Below are 19,277 nucleotides of genomic sequence, written 5' to 3' on the forward strand. Positions count from 1 at the left end.
TGGGGCTCCCCAAGCGGGCGGGAGCCTGGATCCATTGTGGAAGGTCTGTGCATAAACCCCCTGAGGGAACTGAGCCTGAGAGGCGGCCCTGCCCCGACCTGACCACCTGAACTTAATTCTCGCACTGAATAGCAGCCCTGCCCCCGCCAAAAGCCCTAAGGCTGGAAGTAGCATTTGAATCTCAGTCCCCAAACACTGGCTGGGAGGACCAGGAGGCGAGGTGGGTGTGAGGAGAATATTCAGAGGTCAAGTCACTGGTTGGGGAAATGCCCAGAAAAGGGAAAAGAAATAAGACTATTGAAGGCTACTTTCTCGGAGAACAGACATTTCCTCCCTTCCTTTCTGATGAGGAAGAACAATGCTTACCATCAGGCAAAGACACAGAAATCAAGGCTTCTGTGTCCCAGCCCACCCAATGGGCTCAGGCCATGGAAGAGCTCAAAAAGAATTTTGAAAATCAAGTTAGAGAGGTGGAGGAAAAACTGGGAAGAGAAATGAGAGATATGAAAGAAAAGCATGAAAAGCAGATCAGCTCCCTGCTAAAGGAGAACCAAAAAAATGTTGAAGAAATTAACACCTTGAAAACTAGCTTAACTCAATTGGCAAAAGAGGTTCAAAAAGCCAGTGAGGAGAAGAATGCTTTCAAAAGCAGAATTAGCCAAATGGAAAAGGAGACTCAAAAGCTCACTGAAGAAAATAGTTCTTTCAAAACTAGAATGGCACAGATGGAGGCTAAGGACTTTGTGAGAAAGCATGGTATCACAGAACAAAGAGAGAAGAATGGAAAAATGGAAGATAATGTGAAATATCTCATTGGAAAAACAACTGACCTGGAAAATAGAATCAGGAGAGACAATGTAAAAATTTTGGGGCTACCTGAAAGCCATGATCAAAAGAAGAGCCTAGACATCATCTTCCATGAAATTATCAAGGAAAACTGCCCTGAGATTCTAGAACCAGAGGGCAAAATAAATATTCAAGGAATCCACAGAACACCGCCTGAAAGAGATCCAAAAAGAGAAACTCCTAGGAACATTGTGGCCAAATTCCAGAGTTCCCAGGTCAAGGAGAAAATATTGCAAGCAGCTAGAAAGAAACAATTCAAGTATTGTGGAAATACAATCAGGACAACACAAGATCTAGCACCCTCTACATTAAGGGATCGAAGGGCATGGAATAGGATATTCCAGAAGTCAAAGGAACTAGGACTAAAACCAAGAATCACATACCCAGCAAAACTGAGTATAATACTTCAGGGGAAAAAATGGTCTTTCAATGAAATAGAGGATTTTCAAGCATTCTTGATGAAAAGACCAGAGCTGAAAAGAAAATTTGACTTTCAAACACAAGAATGAAGAGAACCATGAAAAGGTGAACAGCAAAGAGAAGTCATAAGGGACTTACTAAAGTTGAACTGTTTACATTACTACATGGAAAGACAATATTTGTAACTCTTGAAACATTTCAGTATCTGGGTACTGGGTGGGAGTACACACACACACATGCACACACGCACACATACATAGAGACAGAGTGCACAGAGTGAATTGAAGAGGAGGGGATCATATCTTAAAAAAAAAAAATGAAATCAAGCAGTGAGAGAGAAATATATGGGGAGGAGAAAGGGAGAAATTGAATGGGGCAAATTATCTCTCATAAAAGAGGCAAGCAAAAGACTCATTAGTGGAGGGATAAAGAGGGGAGGTGAGAGAAAAACATGAAGTCTATTCTCATCACATTCCATTAAAGGAAAGAATAAAATGCACACTCATTTTGGTAGGAAAACCTATCTCACAATACAGGAAAGTGGGGGACAAGGGGACAAGCAGGGTGGGGGGGATGATAGAAGGGAGGGCATGGGGAGGAGAATGCAATTCAAGGTCAACACTCATGGGGAGGGATAGGATCAAAAGAGAATAGAAGTAATGGGGGACAGGATAGGATGGAGGGTAATATAGTTAGTCCTATACAACACAACTAGTATGGAAGTCATTTGCAAAACTACACAGATTTGGCCTATATTGAATTGCTTGCCTTCCAAAGGGAAGGGGTGGAGAGGGAGGGAGGTAAAGAAGTAGGAACTCAAAGTGTTAGGATCAACTGTAATGTTCTTACCACTAGGAAATAAGAAATACAGGTAAAGGGGTAAAGAAAGCTATCTGGCCCTACAGGACAAAAGAGAAGACGGAGACAAGGGCAAAGAGGGATGATAGAAGAGAGAGCAGATTGGTCACAGGGGCAATTAGAAAGCTTGGGTTTGGGGGGGGAGGGGATAAAAGGGGAGAAAATTTGTAACCCAAAATTTTGTGAAAATGAATGTTAAAAGTTAAATAAAAAAAAAAAAGAAAAGAAAAATGGTTTGTGGTCTATATTGCAAATGCTTTAAAAGAAGCACTACATGACCAGAAGCTGGAATTGTTTTATGAGGTGATATGTACTGTGTTAAAAATGATTATTTATTGTATTTATGTAAGTACTGGAGCCTGTTACTGACTCCTTAGTGAAATCTCATCTTCTTGATGGGGGAATGTAAAATGTAAAAACTGGGTTCTAATGTGAATTTCTTAAACATGACAATTGGCCAAAGTTCCAGTTTTGATTTTGTAAGAGTGATAAGTATATAAAGCTTACGAATGGTCATCTAAAATGGTACTAAGGTCAATTTTGTAGGAGAGTGGACATCTGAATTTCTACAAGAAGATAAAGTGAAGAAGATGCAGAGATGCTGTGCTGAAGACAGCCTGAAGGAGCTGAAGACCAGAAAACTGCATCAGACGATTTTCCTCCTCAGACTATTGTATGAGATGGAAACTCTGAATGGATAATTCATTGATCGACCTTTGTATTTTGAATTTCTGTATCTATACTTATAACAAGGGGATTGTAATTTGTAATTTGTCAATGCGTTGGTCAACTTTGCTCCTTTCCCATATTCATATAAAGGGAGATATATACAGGAAGAATTCATAGGGGAAAGAATGTGAGAATGTATTTGTTGATTGTATTTAGGTGTGGAAACAGGAATTTTAATAAAAAAGAAGGGAGTTTGTGGGAAGCTAAATCTCTCCACTTGTATGAAAATAGATAACAATGGAAAGGCAGTAAAAGTAATCACTAGGAATATTAGAAAATTGGCTCATGTTCTGGTTCAGACTTGGACATACTAAGTCCTTTTCTGTGCTGGGTCATTACATGTCCAGAAGTTCATCCTTCCCATAGGGCCCAAGCAGTGAGCCACTGAGTCAACATGTCTCAGAAGTCCCTGAAAGGTTCCAGGAAAGCCTCACGCACATGCTCCCTGGGATGACCTCTACAGGTTCAGTCAGCTTTGCTACATATGTGTTTGGTATATACTTATATATGTCCCCCAGTACAATTTAAGGTTTTAAAGTTAATACCACTAAGGGTCTCTCATCATAAAATGTCAAATATGTTCCATGATAGGTAACCATCTGGGCAGAAACAGATTCCCTCATGAGCTTCTCTCTTGTTGACTGAATCTAGGTAGGGAATAACTGCACATATTTCAAGGAATAGCTCCTAAAGGCTAGCGAACCTATGTATAGAGATAAGGTGGTTTAATGGAAAAGAACATCAGTTTTAGGGAGTGTCCATAAGAAAGGAATTGCAAAGTGGAAGGAATACTTGTAATTTGGAATTGCAGCATGTAGTTTCCTATGTGTTGTACCTACTTGACCTTCTTTTAAGGCCAATCCAACATTATTTACATATAGGTTAGACAGAGGATTTATTTTTAAAAATGAAATCATAAAACTACTTAGTAATATATATTCAAAGACAACTGTTTTGCTACTACTGAGTGACTGAAGAAATATGACATCAGAAACTTACCACATAATTCCTGGCCTAGATAAATAGTTCTCCACCCAAATAACTAAAGTCATAAAGCATCAAATTTTAATTAGGCTAAGGATGGCTAGACAGATGTTACTCACCAGTAGATGGAACAGTCATAATGTTCCATGAGTTAATATTTAACTCCTTACATAAAATTCCAATACATCAGAATACAGAAAGGTGGTATGGTGTAGTAGACAGAGAGAGTTGGCCTTAGTGTCAGAAAGACTTGGGTTCACGTCCTACCTCTGACACATACTGACTATGATCCTGAACAAAATTAGTTAACAATTCAGTAATCTAGGCAATTCTCTAAGACTGTAAGTTGGGGAGAAGGTACTATTCTATGATCCTATGATCTGAGATGGTAGAAGATTTTTCTCATCATTGAAATCACTGGACACAAAACAAAACAAAACAAAATCAGCAGCATTGTTGGAAAGAACAGAGGATTTGGAGTCATAGAACCTGGGTTGGATGCCCGATTTTCCTACCTACTAGTTGTGTGACTTTGAAGAAGTTACTTAACCTCTCTTTACCTCAGTTGTCTCATGTAAAATGAGGGTGTTAGACTAGACTGGGGTTGGCAACCTGCAACCTTGAGGTCACTTGTAGCCTTCTAAGTCCTTGAGTGTGGCCTTTTGACTGAGGCCAAGTTTTACAGACAAATCCTTTTATTAAGGGGATTTGTTCTGTGAAGTTTGGATTCAGTCAAAGGGCCTCACTTAAGGACCTAGAGGGCCACATATGGCCTCTAGACCACAGGTTCCCCACCCATGGACTAGATAATGGTTCCAACTCTAGTTCCAGTAATAAGAAAATGTAATCAATGGTTAAGATCAACAGTGAGTACCATCAACCAAGTCTAGACCCAAGGGCCCCCCTTTTCCCCATTCTTTTCCAGAAGTAGGGATCCATGAAAGTGGAATACTCCTTGTAATATCACACTTTTTTAAAAGTGTTAGTTTTGCTGTACTGTTTTTAATTCCTTTTATTTTTTTATTCTTTATTATAAGGGATGATTCTCTGGAAGGGATTTAGTGGAAAATTCAGGTGATATAAAAGCAAAAGACTATATTGAAAATTATTTTTTAAAAAATTAACTAACATTTCTCGATGTGATAAAATCATCAGACTTTTAAATTATTACAAGTGTTAGTCTTACTTAAAACAAAAGATGTAAGATAAGGGTTCTTTTTGAAAAATAAGAATTTTATAAGCTGTTCATGAGAAGAGTTAATTGGACCATTCATATAATAACTTAACATGTTGTCCTTCTTATGGTGTCATGGGAGAAGTGGGTCCTCTGTATTCTTTGCCTCAAATTTTTTTTATACTGACATGCTAAACATGCTTGTTTCTCCTCATTATGACAAAAGAATACTGGCCACCACCATCCTCATTGAAGTCATAATTACCGGAAAAGGGGAGAGAAGGGAGAGAAAATACATATTTGCTAATTGAAAAAAATTATGCTTTTAAAAAGTAATAATTGCCTAGCTTTCAGATTTATTGTGAGGATGAAATAGAATAGTATAAGTAAAAGTGCTTTAAAAACTACAAAGTGTTATCTTACAGATATAAGACAGCATGTGTTATTTATTTGATACATAACAATGTATCACTGCAACAGGTGTTTCTAATGCCTCTGGCAAATAGAACAGTGAAGACAGAAAAGATAGGAAATGTAAAGTAGGTTCAAAGGAAGTATCATTTAACTTTTATTTTTTTTAATGTTCCTCTATAAACCCTTGATTATAAAAAAGAAAAATAGTTAAGCCAAATTAAGTGATACAGTAATCAACATCGGATGACATATGCCACATTCTACACTTAACAGCTACACCTATACCAAAAGGAGTGTGCTAAGGTGAGCTTTATCATTTGCTTCTCAGAGCCAAGACTGAGCATTCTGAGTGTTCTTTTGGGTGAAATGATGAATAGTAATATAGTGGTCTCAGAAAAGTCTAAACCAAATATACACAATTGTAAAACAGAATTTAGTGTAGTGGAAAGAGTACTGGGCTGAGTCAAGAGACCTAAGTTCTGTTTGCACTGACCTTAGGAGGTCATTTAATTTCCTTGGGTTTTAGTTTCTTCCATTATAAAATGAAAGAGTTGGATTAGATATTGATAATCTCTGAGGTTCAGGTGACTCTAAAATCTTTAACAAAAGAAAATACTGAAAATTATAAACAATTTTTTTAAAAATATAAGGGCTACATTTCTAAGTATAAGAAGACTGATGGCCTAACATGGAGGCACCCTGTTTTCCCCAGATCCCTACCACAAGAGTGGGAGTATCCTCCTTCCAAAGTCATCATACACAGAACAGTCTGTATCTTTAAAAACTCCTAGACTGGGACAGTCTCTCTTTTTTCTCTTTGGTCTCTCCTACTAGTCCCAGAGGGTGAAGGTCACACACATTTTGCCCACTGCAATACTATGAAATGAACCAGAATGGGGAGAAGAGACAGGGAAGGGAGGCAGGGAGGAGCAGAGTACCTTGTCCCCTTTTAACTGGGATGCCAAGAAATCAGTCTGGGGTCTCTATTCTATTCTGTTTGTTTTCAGTTTCAGTTGCAGAGTACAATCGTACAATCCCATCAGACCCAGTCATTTAATCTATGGCAATCTTGAAGCCAGGATTTCAGACAAGATGCTGCCACCAGCCAGCATGATAGGGAAGCTCTGAGAAGCCAGTATGCCTAAGCCTGGAGTCCATGGGGGAATTTGGACTTGGAATTTGGAACCTGGAACTGTCCTCTATAGGAAAGGAGTGAAGATATGAATCTAATTCACTTCCCCTCTCCAGAGACTGAGGATGGCCTGGATGAGAGAATTAAGACCTATGTGTTGTTGGGAGAATAAGTTTATGTATTTATGATTATATTTTTGAAGTATCTTTTTTTGTAAACGCTAATACAACTATTAGTGGTTAAATAGAATTGGGGAGTGGGGGACCAACTAGTGGTGGAGGCTAAAGCCATTGGCAGAGAGCCTAGATACCTTGCCAGTCCCTGTAAGAGGTGAACTCTTTACTCTGTAAGGGTACAGGAGAATCCTGGGGGAGGCATTAAATATAATATTCCTAGCTTTGAAGAAGTGGTGGTCAGGGCGGAAAATGTTAAGACATATAATACCAAGTAGAGCAATATTGGAATATGATAGACTACAACAGCAGTTTACTCTAGACCACTCTCTAAAGAATTAGTACCAACAGGTATAGAAATTAGGTGATCCTGTCACGTCTAATAATCTGTCTGTTAGCTAGACCACACTGATTCTCATTAGCCTACATACAATTAGTAGAATTCCATAATATGTGCTAGTTCTGACTACCAAGACCAAAAATATTACATTAGTTAATCATAAATTAGTATTTTGCAAAGATAGCAATTCTCTTATATTACTGTTTAATTAAAGAAACTTGCCTATATTCCTTTTTCCTTTTCATTTCAATGTTTCTCATTTTTCTCCCTGCAGCCTTTTTATGTCCATTATTTCATAGCATTGAATTTACATTCCCCTCTCCAATTCCTGTTATCTCTCCAGACTTCCTTTTCCCTTTCTTCTTCTCTTCCATATTGCTTGATTCTTGTGAATAATTTTTGCAAAGTGGACTTTTTTTTTCCTGTCTTTAACAGGAAGGGAGGAAGGGAAGGAACAATTTAAGATTTAAGCAATTCATTTTATGGCTGTTCTATGCCTCAGTGGAGGAATAGTGCCTTCTAGTGTTGCTTGCAATAGCATTTTTATTTCAAAAGATCACATGAATCTGAAAAGGAAAAGACCTCAACACTACACTGTAAATCTTCATTCCCTATTTCTCTAGATGTATTTGTAAGTTAGTGGATAGTTAAGTGAAGGTGTTATTGTCCCTATATCGTAGATATAGATATTGAATCTCATAAAACTGAGGAATATTTTAAAAAAGCAACTTGAGTCAATAACTAAGCTAGACTGGAACCCTACATCTGCAAAACATGCTGTAAACCAGACCTAGGAGTAACCTAGGAAAAATGGAGCAACCTGACACATTCCACGTTCATAAGCTGTTGATCTCTGACAAGGTCCAGGGTTGTAGGAGGGGGTCTTAAAGTATGATTCATGACAGTGCAACATACACTAAAGCAATGACATTTGCAAAAGCTAATTGTTATTGGATGCCAAGCACAAAGAAGCATAGTCCCTGGACATCTCTTTCCTGGTGTGTCTTTTTACAGGTAATTTGGAGGGTTTGTTTCTTATGGATGCTCAAATTCCAGGGCAGCTAATGGTTCTTTTGGGATTCCTTTGGAGGAAGAAGTCAGGGCAAGGTCTTTATGTACCCTTACCAAGGTCTAAAAATGGAAAACCATTTTTCCTTCTTTTCCCTCCCCTACATTCCCTAAATTGTGCTTCCTGTTGGTTTCCACAGGAGAATTTCTTTTAAAACAGATGGGACAAACTAGATACCAACATGCCACAGACAGTAGAATTTTCTGGAATTTAAAAAAGAACCATGTTGGGGAATGACTAAACAAATCATGATATGTAAATGTAATGGAATAGTACTGTAAGAAACAAGGAAGATGAAGAATATAAAAGCAATCTGGAACATGAAGGGAGCAGAACAACGAAAATCAGAAGCCAAGAATTAAAAACTGGAGATGGTGTCATTAGAAGAGAAAAATTTTGTAGCTTTAAAACCTTTTTTTTTGCTTCAGTGACCCACAGACTCATCATGTTCAATGTTAAGAGTCTATACACAGTGATGGTGGACAAGAGATGAGGGCATGACCTTTAGGGAGCCAAGCCTAGTTCCTTAGCCAGGTCCCTTAACCTTTCAACTTCCTTGGTTGTAAATAATGGGGATGGACAAGATGATCTCCACAGATACTTCCACATTTACTGGCCAGGAATTAGGATGTTCTTCAATAAACATTTGTTAAGCAACAGTTATTATGTGCCAGGCACTGTGCTAAGCACTGGAAATCCTTGCCCTTAAGGAGTTCACAGTTTAATGGACAAGACAACAAGCAAACAAATATATACAAACAAGCTACCTGTAGGAAAAATAGAAATAATTAAAAGAGGGAAGACATTAGAATTAAGAGAGGTTAGGAATGACTTCCTACTGAAAATGAGATTTTTGTTGACTTAAAAGGAAGTCAAATTAGATAGTCTTTACAAATCTTAAGGTGCTATATAAATTATTATTATTATTGAAGGGAATTGGAATAATCTGAGCCATATCCTAGTGATGATGAACCACCTTACCTGGTACAGGTCTACTTAACAAGATAGATAGACAGATAGTAGATAGATAGATAGATAGATAGATAGATAGATAGATAGATAGATAGATAGTAAACAGAGAAATGTCAAGATATTAGGAGACATCCTGTTTTCCAGAGCTAAGGCCCAACAAGCAAGCCATGCCCTGAGCTTGGCATAATAACAATCTTTTATGCTCACCTTCTGAAATTGATGGTCCCTGAACTTGTAATGAATGCCAACAGGAATGAAGCTTACTCCATGCTTTGATGTTTGTGCGGGAGACACAGCTGACTACTGATCTGTAGTTTGAAGTCTCTGAGGATTGGGGAGATACACAGATTTACCAGCAGTACATAACTTGACAGAGAGATCAGATTAGTGGGACCTACCACCCAGCTATGGACTCAGCTCAGAAAAGTGTGGAAAAAAACAAAGAAACATAGTAGTACATGAGGGGAGAAGACAAGGTTGTCTTAGATTGAAGGAGCCCTCAACCTATATGGTGGGAAAGGGTTAGGTATATGCAAATGATATCCCTTTCCTACCTGCTTCTCTTGATGTAGAGGAGTCAAGTATACCCTGGGGTTCAATCTACAGAAGACTTCTTTGGTAGTGATTGGTTACTCAGTGCTCCATGCCTCTGGGAAGGGAGGAATTAGAGACTGATAGAAAAGAAATCCTTGCTCTGCTGACTTCCAATTTCTAGAGAAGAATCACATGTTTCCAAATTCTCTTCAAGGAAAGACTCCAGGAAAAGGCTGACATGTAGAAGAGGAAGTCACCTAGAAAACTTGATTCATTAGGTAGAGACAGCCCCATTCAATGTTGGACATACGGTCCTAGGACTGAACTTGAGGCCAGTCGATCTAAAGACTCCATTTCTTCCACAAAAGATAACAGAAGAGCAAATGTTCAAAAGTGACAACAAATTGAAACAAAAACACCTATATTAGGTAGAGATGCTGTGCATGTAGCTCCCCAGTAAAAAAAGGAAGGTAAAGAAAGGAGCAAATATTTATTATTAAGTAACTACTATTTGCCAGATATTACACTAAGCACTTTATAAATATTATCTCATTTCATAGGCTATAGCAGGGAAATAAGTATAACAACATATATAAATATTTGGTAAATATAACAATTCAATAAGAACATCATTCACTTGGTACCGGTATCTTATATTACATTACAGAATGCATCCTGTCTTCAGGGAAGGCTAGCACAAGAAAAATACTGTGTAACTAATTTTGAGTGCATCCAGCTATATTGTGTTTTATAGTATGTCCATGCATGGGACCTATATCCTATGTCACATATAATTTCATGAGTGTTGCATAATGAGAATTTATAGACTATACATACATACTTAGTATAATTTGCAGAGACTGAACATTCTTTGAGGGAAGAATGTAGAAGTCATTCTCTGAAAGATCTCAAGCAACTTCTCTTTCACAGACAGAAAGAAATGGAGGCATAAAGAACAATAGGAAGAAGACTGAGCTTCTGAGTGAGGTCAGCAAGGAAGAAGACAGAGCTAGCTGGAGGAAATGGCTGGGGTGAATGCCAAGAAGTTCTACTGCCAAGCTAAGAACTGCAGAAACCACAATGACTGACTTTAGGAGCTGCAGGACCATGCTGAGAAGATACTGACACAAATGAAAAGAGATTGTCTGAGTAATGGTTAATATATGGATGTCAGAGTAAGTGAACACGTAAACCCCAAAGGGAATCAGGCAAACATTAAGAAAGATGTTGACCTTTCAATGAGATTCTCAAATCTATTCCTGCTTTGGAATTTCATGAAATGCTAAATTGTGAGTTTGCATGGTGGCAGTTGGGAGGGGAGAGAAACTTTGAACTCCTTGGAGGGGAGAGAAACAGATAGAGCTTATCAAGATGGTTATACTTTGCTTTGTTAAAGGGGCTCAGGGATCAGATAGAAATCTCTCTGTTATTAGCTATTTTTTCTTTGCTGATTTTATTTTTAAATTTTTTCCCACTTAGTATTTTTTCTCCAATTACACGTAAAGATAGTTTTCAACATTCATTTTATAAGATTTTGAGTTTCAAATTTTTTTTCTTCCTCCCTCCTTCCCTCCACACTTCCCCAAGAGAGCAAACAATCTGATACAGGCTATCCTTGTGCAATCATGTTAAAAACATATTTCCACATTAGTCATGTTGTGAAAGAAGAATTAAAACAAAAGGGAAAACCATGAGAAAGGAAAAAAAAGAGGAAATAGAATGCTTCAATCTGCATTCAGACTCCGTAGTTTTTTCTCTGGATGTGGATAGCATTTTCCTTCATGAGTCTTCTGGAATTGTCTTAGATCATTATATTACTGAGAAGAGCTAAGTCTATCAATGTTGATCATCATGCAATGTTGTTGTTACTGTATACAATAATCTCCTGGTTTTGCTCATTTCACTTAGTATCAATTCATGTAACTCTTTCCAGATTTTTCTTAAATCTGCCTGCTCATCATTGCCAGGCCTAGAGGCCTGTGGGCTACCCGAGTCTTACCTTACCTCTATCGGAGGTCTTCAGCTGGCCAAATCGGATACTCGTATGAGAGAAGAGACCTATCAGAGTCGAACAAGGGTTGAGCTTTATTCAGGGTCTCAGTTACAAGTGCAGGGGGAATTCTTCCTTAGGAGGGAGAGAGAAAGATCTCCCAAGGAGGCAAAGATCTTACAATAAGAGATTGGAAGTAGAAGTGTAAGTGGGGAGAGAGGGGGAGGGGAGAGAGGAAAGAGGAAAAGCGGAGCCTTCTGTCCTTGCACATGGCCCCTCCGCCCAAGAGAACTTTCAGGCTTTCCTGACCCTACTTAAGCTCTCCCGTCGCGTAGTTTACACGTCAATACCGAGCCTGTTAGGTAACAATGGGCGTGCCCAGATCTGGGACAGTCTCGAGGGGGATGCTCCTCCCATCATGTTTCTCACAGGAAGAGGCGGAAATTCACGAGATAGCTCGGTTCACCTTGATTCCCAGCCGTTTTCCTGGGGGGCCTCGTGAGAACTCTAATATTTAGAAGTTCCCACCTTTACCCGCCCGAGACTGTCCACATGGAATTGAGCTTCCATTCCCAGCACATCATTTCTTATAGCACAACAGTATTTCATTATATTCATATACCACAACTTGTTTAGCCATTCCTCAGTTGAAAGATATCACCTTACTAATTCTTTGCCACTATTTAGTACTGGCTAAGATATCATTGATTACTGTGTCTTATGTACCTAACCTGCCCCACTGATCCACTACTCTATTTCTTAGCCAGTACTAAATAGTTTTGATGATTGCCACATTATAATATAGTTTTAGATCTGGTTTGCTGGGCCACCTTCCTTTGCATATTCTTTTTGTTAACTCCCTTGATACACTTGATCTTTTGTTCTTCCTGATTGATTTTGTTATTATTTTTCTAGTTCCATAAAATAATTTTTGGTAGTTTGATTGGTATGGCACTTAATGAGTAAATTAAGTTAGGTAGAATTGTCATTTTTATTATATTAGCTCATCCTACCCATGAGTAACTGATATTTTTTCAATATTAGATCTGACTTTATTTGTGTGAAAAGTGTTTTGTAATTGTGTTCATATAGTTCCTGGGTTTGTCTTGGAAAGTAGACTCCTAAATATTTTATATTATCTATGGTTCTTTTAAATGGAATTTTTATTTCTACCTCTTGCTGCTGGACTATATATTAGTAATATATAGAAATGCTGATGATTTATGTGAGCTTATTTTATCCTGAAATTTTTCTAAAATTATTATTTCAAGCAGTTTTTTGGTTGATTCTCCAGGATTCTCTAAGTATACTATCATATCATCTGCAAAGAGTGATAGCTTTGTTTCTTCAATGCTTATTCTACTTCCTTCAATTTCTTTTTCTTCTCTTACTGTTAAAGCTAACATTTCTAGTGCAATATTGAATAACAGTGGTGATGATGTGCATCCTTGTTTTACCCCTGATCTTATTGGGAAAGCTTCTAGTTTATCACCATTACAAATAATGCTTGCTAATGATTTTAGATAGATGCTTCTTATCATTTTAAGGAAAATTCCATTGATTCCAATGCTCTCTAATGTTTTTAATAGGAATGGGTGCTATATTTTTTTCAAAGCTTAGCTGATTTTAATAAAAGTGCTCTATGTTACGCAGCTAGGTGACACAGTGGTTAAAGTGTCATGAGTAGAGTCAGAAAGACCTGAGTTAAAAAATTCTGCCTCAGACATTTACTAGCTGTGTGACCTAGGCAAGTCATTTAATCTGTTTGCTTAAGTTTCCTTCTCTGTAAAATGGGAATGATGGTAGCAACTACCCCCCAGGATTGTTGTGAGGATCAAATGAGGAGCTGGGCCCTTTGAGAGACTTTAGCCAAATTCTGATGTTCCCTTTATTTAGCATTTAAGTTTAAATTAGCATTTAAATTTAAATTAGCATTTACAATCTGGTCCAGACCTATCTTTCCAGACTTATTGAACATTATTCCCCCTCTCACATTCTGTGATCCAAACAGACTTTTCTTCTCTCTATTCCTCACATGGCTTTCCATCTCCTTTGTGCCTTTTCTTTAGTCACCCCTTTTTTGAAGTGCAACTGCTTTCACTCTTACCATGTAGAATCCCTCTAAGATACAGTTTAACCATTATCTTCTACAGGAAGACTTTCTTGATTCTCTCCAACTGTTAATATCTTCTCCTCCTATCTTATATTTTAACTGCATTGTTTTTATTTGTATTTGTGTTCTTTATATTAATCCTATGTAGACATATATGCTCTTCATGAATGGAATATAAGATCTTTGTATTAAAGATTGTTTCATTTATTGTATTCATATCATTAATATCTAGTACTGTGCCTGGCACATAGTAGGTACTTAATACTTTCTTGCTTGATTGATAGGTAGGGCTAATTACTGGTCAAGATTGGACAAAGGAAAAAATAATGTGAAATTAAGAGAATATGAGAAATGATTATTAATAACCAACATCTCAGGGAGATTCAGTGCTCTTCCCTTCTTCTAAATTCCTCATTTTATAAAAAGTTCAGTTTCTTGAAGGACATTACTGATAATGAGACTGCATTAACTCTCCAGATCTTGGTCAAACCTCTTATAAAGAATGTAATCTAAACAGGGAAGCCCATTGTGTTCTATTCAAGCTTGTGTGGAGACAGATCCTTTTGTCTAGATAGCCCAAGGCTGAGAGTAGTCTGGTATAGTTGGGGGAGATCTGAGTAGAGATAATTTTCTGTAAGGGTGACATGATGATGGGTGGCATGAGATGGACAAATAACCATCCTTCTATATTAATAACTTGCTGGCCTTATTAATAAAATTATTAAATTATCCAAAACTATATCTATCAAGACTTCTTAATCATCATAAGAGTTAGAGTTAAGACATTGAATAAGCCTAAGGAAGCATGACTTTATTTGCAAAAGGCAATTTGCACATGAAAAAATCAGAGAAATCTCTATATGGATGCTCATCTTTCCTAAGAAATGGGTAAAGTAGGTGCATCTGATATGGAACTAGGAGTGCCATAAAGAATAGCCAAAAAACACAAGGTGAAAAAAATGTTGTCCTACTTTACCCCTTCCATCAGCAGGGAGCAACAGGCCAAGAAAATACTTTTGGAAGGAATATTTCACCAGAAGAGCTGTCATATTCTGAATTGTAAAGATTCTTGAGAAGTAGCATGGTATAGTAGATGAAGGACTAACCTTGGAAAGAGCTGACATAAATGTTATAATTATATCCTTCCCATGCCTAGCATAGTGGCTTACTCATAGCAGGTGCTCAATAAATATTTCTTGAATTAAAAAATAAATGGATGATTTTTTGAGGTCTATCTATCAGCATATACATGAACTATATAACTACAAAACATTCTTACAGAAATATAGACAAACCTAAATAATTGGAGAGATAGCAAATGTTCAGGTTTGGGCCTTGTCAATATAATAAAAATGACAATACTACCTAAGTCAATGTACTTAACTTACTCAGTAGCATACCAAACTGTCAAAGCTAGGAAAATACCAAAATTCATCTGGAGGAACAAAAAATAAAATTCTCAAGGAAAATAATGAAAAAAGTAGGAAGGTAGGAGGCCCAGCAATACCAGATCTCAACTATGTAGTACAAACTAGTAATCATCAAAGCTATTTGGTACTAGTTTATAAAAAAAGAAAAGCTGCTTAATGAAACAGAAAAGTTATAGGACTTATAGAAAGAGATATAATAGTATAGTTTCTAATAAGACCAATGACTTCAACAACTGGGGTAAAGACTCACTACTCAATAAAATCTGCTGGAAAAACTGGAAAGTAGTTTGGCAGAAATTAGGTTTAGAGAAATATCTCATAACAAAATCAGCTGTGGATGGATATGTGAGAAAGATACAATGGGTTATATCCTAAAGAAATTAGGGCAAAGCAATTATGGATAGAAGAATTGGGGTTTTTTTTAAGTTTGAAAATTTAATTTTAAATGCATTTGAACCATCATCTAAATTTGAAATTGTCGCTCATTGGGCATTTTCCAGGAAACAAAAGATTTATCTTTTCTTCCCAATAATGGTCTCATGCCAAAATCTCTCTGCTGCATACTGCAAAATGTATCCCAGGTTTTTATTTTAGCCCATGAATATTGAAAAGAAGAAGCTCCATTGTGGTTTCTAGGAAAGGAAAGCTTCTCCCTTTTGTGAGTTACTATATTAGCAGTATAACTCTTCATGAACTCGCACCATTCTAGGAATAATCACAGATGGTCAACTGTTGCTTGCCCCAGCTTTTTGCTTGAATCTTTATCTTCACGCTAGAGTCTTACTTTTTATGTTTCTCTTTACTCCTGTATTTAAACTTCAAAGTTTCTCCATACCTGTGGTCTTTTCATCAGCTTAGAAGTCCTCTATTTCATTAAAGCGCTATGATCCTGGATAAAGTCTGATTACTGCCTCCCAGTCTGGACTCTGAAAGTTCCTCACTTGGGTTTGGATCTGTGCAAGCCTAGAGTTCTGCTTGACTCCGCTTCTTTTAAATTGACACCAATTCTTTTAAAGCAACAAGTAACATTACCCTTGCAAGAGTTTATTAAATACTGGCTGTGTTTATCAAATGGCTCAAAAAATTCCTGAAAATTTAACAACCAGCTGTCCTGAGCAAGTGAGAATTGATACCACCATACCACTCACTGCGTAGGAAAACATACCAACTTGGCAACTATCTTGTTCTTTTGTTCTATATTCTCTTCCTCCTTCCACACCACAGCATTCCACAAAAGATATGTCACAAAAGACAAACACCAATAGCAGGTAGCTACTTTCTTCCTCCTTTCTGTATTGGTCACAGCATAGGAGGAAGGCTGGGCCACTGCTCAGAGCCATTGCCCAACCTTGCTGCCCTGGAAACTACAAGTTTTCCTTGTGGTGGAGTCAGTTCTTACCTGCTCAGAAGAGTGGAGAGTTAAATTTTCAAGAATTTTACAAGCCATTTGATAAATACAGTCAGTGCACAGTCTAATCAACTCCTGCAATGGTAATGATATTTGTGGCTTTAAAGAATTGGTGTCATCTATAGTAGATATATTTTTAATACATTATTGTCTACTTTAAATGATTTTAGCTTTAATAATAAATATTTGAAAGTTAACTTAATTTCATTTTATTTTGATGGTGTTAATAAAAGGCTTACAAGAAAGTCTGGATTAGCTAGGATGTTGTTAAAAATTTTCCTAAAATCATTATTTGGCACTGTTTAAATCATCAACTAAAATTATCACTTGATGAATCAATATCTGAAATAAAATGAGTTAGTCATTTGAAAATATTTTGGATAAAATTAATTTTATTACCAATCTAATAAAAATCAAACCAAACCAAACCAGGAACTATAGTTAAGAACTTAAAACTGAAATGATTAAAATTGGTGGAATACCAGGACTGAGATGACTGGCATCTCGTTTATTCAGTTACTGCTGAATAATACGCATATCCTCCATTACATATGCATTTTCTCAGGTTTTCTTCTTAATCTGGTTTGACAAAGAGATTAGTTAACATTAATTTCTTGCAAAACTTTGCTTTAATGATTGACATTTTTGAAGAATTTTCATTACTTTCAACTGTACTGCAAGTCACGATCAATTGTCATTAAGAAAGAAAAAATTAACGAAATGTGCCATAGGTACTATGGAAAATTTAAATTTAATACAGGTATGATCAAAAGTTTTCTTTTTCTGCTTACTCTTTCCTTGGCTTAAGTATCAAGACTATAGCTGTATTTCATAGAAAGAGATAGGAATGATTCTTATTTTGTATTATGTAATTATGTATTATGTTTATATAATATTGAAATTAATTATTCTTTTAACATTTGACAGAATTTGGTAATTCCACCTATTCTTGGAATTTTTTCTTTAGGTGTTCATTTATGGCTTAATTTTTTTTTTGATACTGGGTTATTTAAATACACTAGTCTCTTTTTCTTTTGTTAATGTAGATATTTTATACTCTTGTATCTACTTTGAGTTATCAGTTCTGTTAGCATATACTTAAACAAATAGATTCTGATTATTTTCTTTATTTTCTCTTTAATTGTTATGAATTCTCTTTTTTCATTTTTGACAGGAACAATGTCTTTTCTCTTAAAAAAAATCAGATTGGCTGTTTATATACTTTATTAATTTTGAATAATGTTTTAATATTTTTATAATTTATATAAAATATACTTGTATATTTATATAATTTTTATATGTTACATAACTTTGTTTTTGTGCAATTGTGTGATTACATATTTTATTAATTTTTTTAAAAATCCAATTCCTAAAAAAATCAAGTTCCTAGTTTTACTTATCAGCTCAATATTTTTTGTCTTAATTTTACTATTTTCTGATTTTCAGAATTTGTTTACTTTTTTGATATTCTTCAATTCTTTAAGTTGATCTTTAAATTTAATTACTTTAAGAATAAATAAATTAATTGATTTCTTTCTCTCTTTTGTAGAAGAAAGTGTTTCGAGTTATAAATTTTCCCTTAAGAAGTGTTTTAGCTGCATCCATAATTTCTGGTATGTTGTTGTGTTATTGTCATTTTCTTCTATGAAATTTTCTATTGTTTCTATAATTTGTTCTTTAACCCACCAGTTATTTGGAATTATGTTATATAGTATCCAATTGCTTTTTAAATTCTTTCTTCAAATGCTCTTTACTATATATAATAATTATCACATTTTGATCAAGAAATATATGTTTATTATTTATTTTTTCTACATTTGTGGTCAGGTCTTTATGCCCAAATCCCTGGTCAAGTTTTGTGAGAGTGCCATGCACAGTGAGAAGTATATAAATTCCTTTCTATTCACATTCAATGATCACTAGAGTTCTATCATCTCTAATTTTCCTAAATACGGGTCCTTAATTTTTTTCTTGTTTATCTTTTGGTTACATTTGTCTACATCTGAAGCAGATACACTGAAGTCCCTCCATTATTATACCTTTACCATTTCTCTAATTTAATTAACTTCTTTAATTATTTAGAGCCTATACTGTTTGGGACCTATATTAAGTATTGATATTGATTCATTATCTTTGATGCTTTTAAGAATAATTTAGTTTCCATGCTTATCTCTTTTTATAATTTCTATATTTACTGTAGATTTATCTGAAATGATTGATACTCCTGCTTTTACTTCAACTGAAGTATAATAATAATGCTCTTGCCCCATACTTTAACTTTATAGAAATCTTCAATTTTCAAATGTGTTTCTTTTTAACCATTTGTTGTTGGAGGATTCTGTTTTCTAATTCCTTTTCTTATAATCTTCTATTTTGTGGATGAGTTCATCCTATGCACATTCACAGTTATGACTGTAAATTGTGTATTTTCCTCTGTCTTGTCCCCTTGTAGTTTTCCTCTTTGCTCCCACCCTACTCTTTACAAATAAGAGTTGGTTTAAAGAAAAAATAGGGTATTTGTCTAACATTTATGATCTATTAACGAAATGGCCTTTTTCTGCTCTTTTGTACTTTTCTTTCTCCTTAACCTGATCCTGATCCTAGCTTTTTATTCTTTCAATTTCTCTTCACATTCTTCTCTTTTAGAATTTGTTTTAATTATGACTACTCCCTTTACTATCATAATCTCCC

The 19,277-nt window shown here is 36.0% G+C and overlaps 2 protein-coding genes across 2 annotated transcripts in view; one reads left to right on the forward strand and one right to left on the reverse strand.

Annotated features, from left to right (window-relative positions):
- Positions 1 to 16,296, reverse strand: part of SMIM14 (small integral membrane protein 14) — a 99,537-nt gene extending 83,241 nt beyond the window's left edge. Inside the window, exon 1 of the mRNA XM_072620538.1 lies at positions 16,014 to 16,296. The gene's annotated coding sequence lies outside the window, so the exon portion shown is untranslated. The remainder of the gene's footprint in view (positions 1 to 16,013) is intronic.
- A 173-nt stretch (positions 16,297 to 16,469) lies between these two features.
- Positions 16,470 to 19,277, forward strand: part of UBE2K (ubiquitin conjugating enzyme E2 K) — a 102,336-nt gene continuing 99,528 nt past the window's right edge. The window contains exons 1-2 of the mRNA XM_072620534.1: positions 16,470 to 16,669; positions 18,136 to 18,199. The gene's annotated coding sequence lies outside the window, so the exon portion shown is untranslated. The remainder of the gene's footprint in view (positions 16,670 to 18,135; positions 18,200 to 19,277) is intronic.

The sequence above is a fragment of the Notamacropus eugenii genome, chromosome 6 (assembly GCF_028372415.1).
Source record: "Notamacropus eugenii isolate mMacEug1 chromosome 6, mMacEug1.pri_v2, whole genome shotgun sequence".
Lineage (NCBI taxonomy): Eukaryota > Metazoa > Chordata > Mammalia > Diprotodontia > Macropodidae > Notamacropus > Notamacropus eugenii.